This window comes from Rhinolophus sinicus, chromosome 14 (assembly GCF_057876585.1).
Source record: "Rhinolophus sinicus isolate RSI-liver-muscle chromosome 14, RSI-T2T, whole genome shotgun sequence".
Taxonomy (NCBI): Eukaryota; Metazoa; Chordata; class Mammalia; order Chiroptera; family Rhinolophidae; genus Rhinolophus; species Rhinolophus sinicus.
Genome location: NC_142514.1, coordinates 54,082,779 through 54,089,286, shown reverse-complemented (window position 1 = coordinate 54,089,286; position 6,508 = coordinate 54,082,779). Strand labels below are relative to the sequence as shown.

Genomic DNA, 6,508 nt, shown 5'->3' with positions numbered 1-6,508 from the left:
ATGAAACATAAATGTAACATAAAGCACTTGAAAAAATAAGGCCAAATGTTACCACATAAGATTGCAGATTGGTATAGTAGTATCACATTTTCTCCTGGGGCTCTCCTTTAATGACTACGGAAACTGGACCTAAGTTGGAATGTTTTGCCTATACAGTCACACCTTCTCCCTTCCGTTCCTTTACTAACATTACTATTTTTGCAACAAGATACTGCAAAGCTAGGCACAGTGCAGTATGCCCTAATTTTTACTGGTTGTTTTCAAAGAATTTGACTCAATAGTACATCTGTAGGAATTTACATATGATTAGATATTCATACAGTGTGTTTTTCAGTATTTGCATGGTATCTCACTTTCAAACATCTGATCATTGATTTACTTACTCTCTTATTGTTACTCTAGTCTGTTTCCAGTTTTTCATTATTGTGAATAGTACTGCAATATATGTACTTTCACATAAATCTCTGTCTGAATATCAGATTTTGTCTTGGGACAGATTTCTAAAAGAGGAAACACTAGATCAAAGTGTTTTCATTTTTCTATGGCTCTTAATATGAATTGGATAATTGTTTCTAGAAATATATCAATGTGTAAATCTGCCTACAATTAATAATAGTGCTTATTTTATTGCACTAGCTAACACAGTTATTTAAAAATTATTTATTTTCTTATTAGATAGTGAAAGAAGAGTAATTGCTTATAAAAGGTTTAGTGCAGTGGTTATTACTATGCTGTAACAGTTACGAGATTTGGAGTTCGAAAGACTTAGAAAATTTTAGGCATAGTTTCTTCTTTAAAATAAGGTAATACACTTACCTCGTAAGGTTGATACATGAAAATAGTTTATTGTTTTATGTAAATCATCTCATTTAGTCCCTAGAAAGTAGTAAGTACTCCATAAATAATAATTCTTTTAATTAACTTATTATTTTATTGAATTATGTATGCAAAATTTTGCATTACATGAATTACCAATGACTTTTAATTGAATTTATTAGTAATGATGTTGAACATTTCTGTATAAGCTTATCAGACATATGTCATTTGCCTGTTTTCTTCTACAATCTTCTTTTATATACCAATTTTAATGAAGTCTTTATATATTAAAGTTTTAAACATATCATTAATCTGGAAATGGTTTACTATTTTTATTTGCTTTTTTGTATTATTGGTATACAGAGTTTTGAATTTTATATAATCAAATGTTCTAATTTATCCTTTGAAGTTTATTCTATTGTGTTTACAGTAAAAGACCTTCTGTTTTACAAGATTAGATGAATTGCTTTGTTTTAATTTTCTTGGCTAAAAACATAACAAGAAGAATAACTAAGGGCTTTTCTTGTACCCATGTCCCTTTCCTGAAATATAGGGAAGGACTTGTTTGCGGGGGCATCTTTTGCACACTTGGGACAAAACACAAAGTAGTGGAGCATTTATTGGGAAAGGAACAAGAAATTTAGTGTTCTGTCTGCCTCTTTTGTTTTAGTTAACATCTCCAAATTTATTCTGTAGAATTTCTCCTATAGTAGTGAAGATCCAGTGAGACAAAACTTGATGTTTATTACTTACCTCGTTCCAATCTTTCTTTCTGAGAGTAGCTATCACTGAACATTTGTGAATACATGAATACATTTCTCTATCAAGACATGGAGACATCAAATTATTTTGGAACAGATCTTTATTTTTTGGAAAGAATCACTTAGTGGCTCTTCTTAGTGTTATAAACAGAAGACAGGTGAACACCAATTGCTCTTAGAAAAGACAACAACAGGATTTTTTTTTTTTTTTTTACTGGATAATGGAACATATAAGAAAATTCACATATAATTTATGAGATGCAATAATTTTAGAGCCTTTGTAAAGGAATCAAATTGCAGTGCTGAGATAAACTAATAGAAAGAACACCAAGTTTCCCCATGAGAAAACTCTTATTTGAGGAAGACCGGTCTTTGATAGTGATCAGGACTCAGTGTCAGAACCTACTTACCAGGAAAGAGAGGTTGGTCACTTCAGATTCAGAAGGTGCTGAGACTCCAATCAGCTTCTGAGCAAGCTACTTTAGCATTATGAGTACACACTAGGAATAATAACAGTACATATGAGTAAAAAAAGGAAGAAGATATTGAAACATGGGTAACTGAATAATCAATAAAGAAGAGCTATAGTTTGTACAAAGCCAAGCATACACAAAGTTTCAGATATTGAAATTACCATACTCAGATAATAAAATATGTATGCTTTATGTGTTTAAACAAATAAAATGGGGTCTAAAAATTATGAGTAGTTATATATATGTGTGTGTGTGTGTATTTTAAAATAACATATGGAACAAAAAAATCATAAAATAAATGCCTATAACAAAATAATGTTAAAATATTTCATAGCAAAACATTTGGGTACAGTGTAAGCAGTACTTATACCATTTGACACTCAAATTACTATTGCTTTGTAACATGTTTTTATTATCTTGTGAGGTAAATTTTATTTTACAAATCCTCTTTTTTATTTTTATGGTGGCTATACATACCTGTTTTATTTTTCTTGAAAAGCAAGGGATAAAACACAAAACCATCAGATATAAAACGATAAGCAGGAGAATAAAAAAAAAGCAAAGTAGTAAAACTAAAAACTGAAAAAAAATAAAGTACTCACTGTACATGAGTATAGAAATTAAAATTTCTTAGCACCTAAGGAAAGCTACCTTGGTGAATTCCAGCCATCACATGTATCATGTATAGACTTCTTTATCCTTTTCGTTTTATTTCAAAATAATTTTGTTTGGAGCCAAATAATATGTTGGGATAATCCAGAGATAATTCAGTGATGCTGAAGAAATGGTCTACGTGTAAAGGAAATTAATTATATATAGGAGGATTAAGCAAACAAGTAAACAGGTTGAAGATGGAGCACAGATTTTTTATAAGTAAGAAAAAGAGGAAGGCTAGAATAAAACTTATAAGGTTGAATTAGGATTGGAAATATTAGCGTGAAGCAAGGTTTTAAATATATTCATGCTGTGTGTGATGTTAGACTACTACTAAGCAATAAAAAGGAACAAATTTGTGATACATGTAACTATGCATGAATCTCAAACACAGTATTCTAAGTGAAAGATGATGAATATAAGTGTCTCCATTTATATAAAGTTCTAGAACAGGTAAAATTTGATGACAAAAATCAGAACATTAATTAACTCTGTGGGATCAGTCATGAGATAACTTTCTGGGATGTTGGAAACATTCTATATCATTGTATGGATGTGTATGAATTTTAGTGTATATATTTGTCAAAACATCTCAAATGGTAGTTGTTAAAATCTGCATTTCACTCTATAACATTATGTCAATAAGAATAAAAAAGAGTTTTACTCAATTATTTAATTATACTATTCATATAAAATAGGTATCTATGAAACAAAAATGATCAATTATAAATCATGGAAAAGCAAATTATTGTCACACATGAATAAATGCAATAATTGGAATAAATGGTGATGTGAACACAATAGAAGAGAGAATTTGTGACCTGGTAGATGGTGCTATAGAAATCTCCTTGAATGGGGAATAGGGAGATAGACAAAATATTTTAAAGGTAAGTAGTAAAACATAAAGAATTAGTTGAAAATTACAACCTTAATCTCAGATGTTCCAAATTAGAAAATTTAGATAAATGTGCAGAATAAATATTTAATAAATAATGGTTGATAATTCCCCATAATTGAAGAAGGACATTGTATTTAAATTTAATGCAAACAGCAAATGATAAAAAGGATAGAAGGAAGGAAGGAAGGAAGGAAGGAAGGAAGGAAGGAAGGAAGGAAGGAAGGAAGGAGGAAGAAAAGAAGGAAGGAAGGAAGGAAGGAAGGAAGGAAGGAAGGAAGGAAGGAAGGAAGCTTACACTTTTGTACATTAAAATAAAATTCTAGAATAATGAATTTACCAACAAAATCCCTTCAATTTCACGTGAAAGGAACAAACAGCCTTATAAGCATTTTTCTATTCAGCAGCAATATATGCCAATAATAATAATAGTAGTAATAATAATAATAATAATAATGAAATCAGATCTGAAAATACTAAGGGGAAAAAACAAAAAATTCTCCACATAGCCAAATTACTATTTAAGAGTGAGAATCAAATTAATGTATTTTCTTTTTCGCAACGGGTTTGCCGCCAGAACACAGGTGTAGTGAAAACCACCGCTGAATCTAACCCAAAATGGGAAAGGAAAAGACACACATCAACATCGTTGTCATTGGACACGTAGATTCCGGCAAGTCTACCACTACTGGTCATCTGATCTACAAATGTGGTGGGATCGACAAAAGAACCATCGAAAAATTTGAGAAGGAGGCTGCTGAGATGGGAAAGGGCTCCTTCAAGTATGCCTGGGTCTTGGATAAACTGAAAGCCGAACGCGAGCGTGGGATCACCATTGATATCTCCCTGTGGAAATTCGAGACCAGCAAGTATTATGTGACCATCATCGATGCCCCAGGACACAGAGACTTTATCAAAAACATGATTACAGGCACATCTCAGGCTGACTGTGCTGTCCTGATTGTTGCTGCTGGTGTTGGTGAATTCGAAGCAGGTATCTCCAAGAATGGGCAGACCCGTGAGCATGCCCTTCTGGCTTACACACTGGGTGTGAAACAACTAATTGTTGGTGTTAACAAAATGGATTCCACTGAGCCGCCTTACAGCCAGAAGAGATACGAGGAAATCGTTAAGGAAGTCAGCACCTACATTAAGAAAATTGGCTACAACCCTGACACAGTCGCATTTGTGCCAATTTCTGGTTGGAATGGTGACAACATGCTGGAGCCAAGTGCTAACATGCCTTGGTTCAAGGGATGGAAAGTCACCCGTAAAGATGGCAGTGCCAGTGGAACCACACTGCTTGAAGCTCTGGATTGCATCCTGCCACCAACTCGTCCAACTGACAAGCCTTTGCGTCTGCCCCTCCAGGATGTCTACAAAATTGGTGGTATTGGTACTGTCCCTGTGGGCCGAGTGGAGACTGGTGTTCTCAAACCCGGCATGGTGGTCACCTTTGCTCCAGTCAATGTTACAACTGAAGTAAAGTCTGTTGAAATGCACCATGAAGCTTTGAGTGAAGCTCTTCCTGGGGACAATGTGGGCTTCAATGTCAAGAATGTGTCTGTCAAAGATGTTCGTCGTGGCAATGTGGCTGGTGACAGCAAAAATGACCCACCAATGGAGGCAGCTGGCTTCACTGCTCAGGTGATTATCCTGAACCATCCAGGCCAAATCAGTGCCGGATACGCACCTGTGCTTGATTGTCACACAGCTCACATTGCTTGCAAATTTGCTGAGCTGAAGGAGAAGATTAATCGTCGTTCAGGGAAAAAGCTGGAAGATGGCCCCAAGTTTTTGAAATCTGGTGATGCTGCCATCGTTGACATGGTTCCTGGCAAGCCCATGTGTGTTGAAAGCTTCTCTGACTACCCTCCTCTTGGTCGTTTTGCTGTTCGTGACATGAGACAGACAGTTGCTGTGGGTGTCATCAAAGCAGTGGACAAGAAAGCAGCTGGAGCTGGCAAGGTCACCAAGTCTGCCCAGAAAGCTCAGAAGGCTAAATGAATATTATCCCCAATACCTGCCACCCCAGTCTTAATCAGTGGTGGAAGAACGGTCTCAGAACTGTTTGTCTCAATTGGCCATTTAAGTGTAATAGTAAAAGACTGGTTAATGATTACAATGCATCGTAAAACCTTCAGAAGGAAAGGAGAATGTTTTGTGGACCATTTGTTTTTTTGTGTGGCAGTTTTTAAGTTATTAGTTTTTAAAATCAGTACTTTTTAATGGAAACAACTTGACCAAAAATCTGTCACAGAATTTTGAGACCCATTAAAACAAAGTTTAATGAGAAACCTGTGTGTTCTTTTGGTCAACACTGTAACTTCCCATAGTATTACTTAGGTAAGATTTAGTTACCCATAACCTATTTCTGGTGTTACATCTGCTGAAACTAGAATTTGATAATTTGGGGTTAACATTTTCTGGGTGGGAACTTTGGGTTTTTTCACCTTGTTTTAAGGGGAGGAATCATCTGTTTACATAAAGCTATGGGAGGGGGTCTGTTGGTGCAACACTTATTAATAGGTTAGGACAGATAAGAAAAGAGGAACTTGATGTGTAAGCTACTTTACAAAGGCCAAATTCTGTAATAAAGTCCATGTTGCATATAAAATTTTGTATAGTTAACATCAATATTGAGTAAATTTGTTGGTATGTCAAATTTTAGTTTTTCAGTTGAATGAATTCTCACATTTACAAATAAATACTGAGGTAGTTCAAAGAGCCGAAAGTAAATGAGGGTTAAGTAATACTGAACACTGTCTTGCTACAGTTAATTGTATACAGATTCTAGGAAAAATAAATGATACTGGAAGTTGAAAAAAAAAAAAAAAATTAATGTATTTTTAGGCATACAAAGACTAAGAAAATTGCTAACCACACATTCTCAATGAAATAATTTAAAA

At 34.3% G+C, this 6,508-nt stretch overlaps 1 pseudogene across 1 annotated transcript; it reads left to right on the top strand.

The window, feature by feature from the left end:
* Positions 1–4,148: 4,148 nt before the first annotated feature.
* On the top strand, positions 4,149–5,896 carry LOC141569890 (elongation factor 1-alpha 1 pseudogene; annotated as a pseudogene). Its single transcript, XR_016018645.1, has one exon. The product of XR_016018645.1 is annotated as an elongation factor 1-alpha 1 pseudogene (transcript).
* The last annotated feature ends 612 nt before the right edge of the window (positions 5,897–6,508 follow it).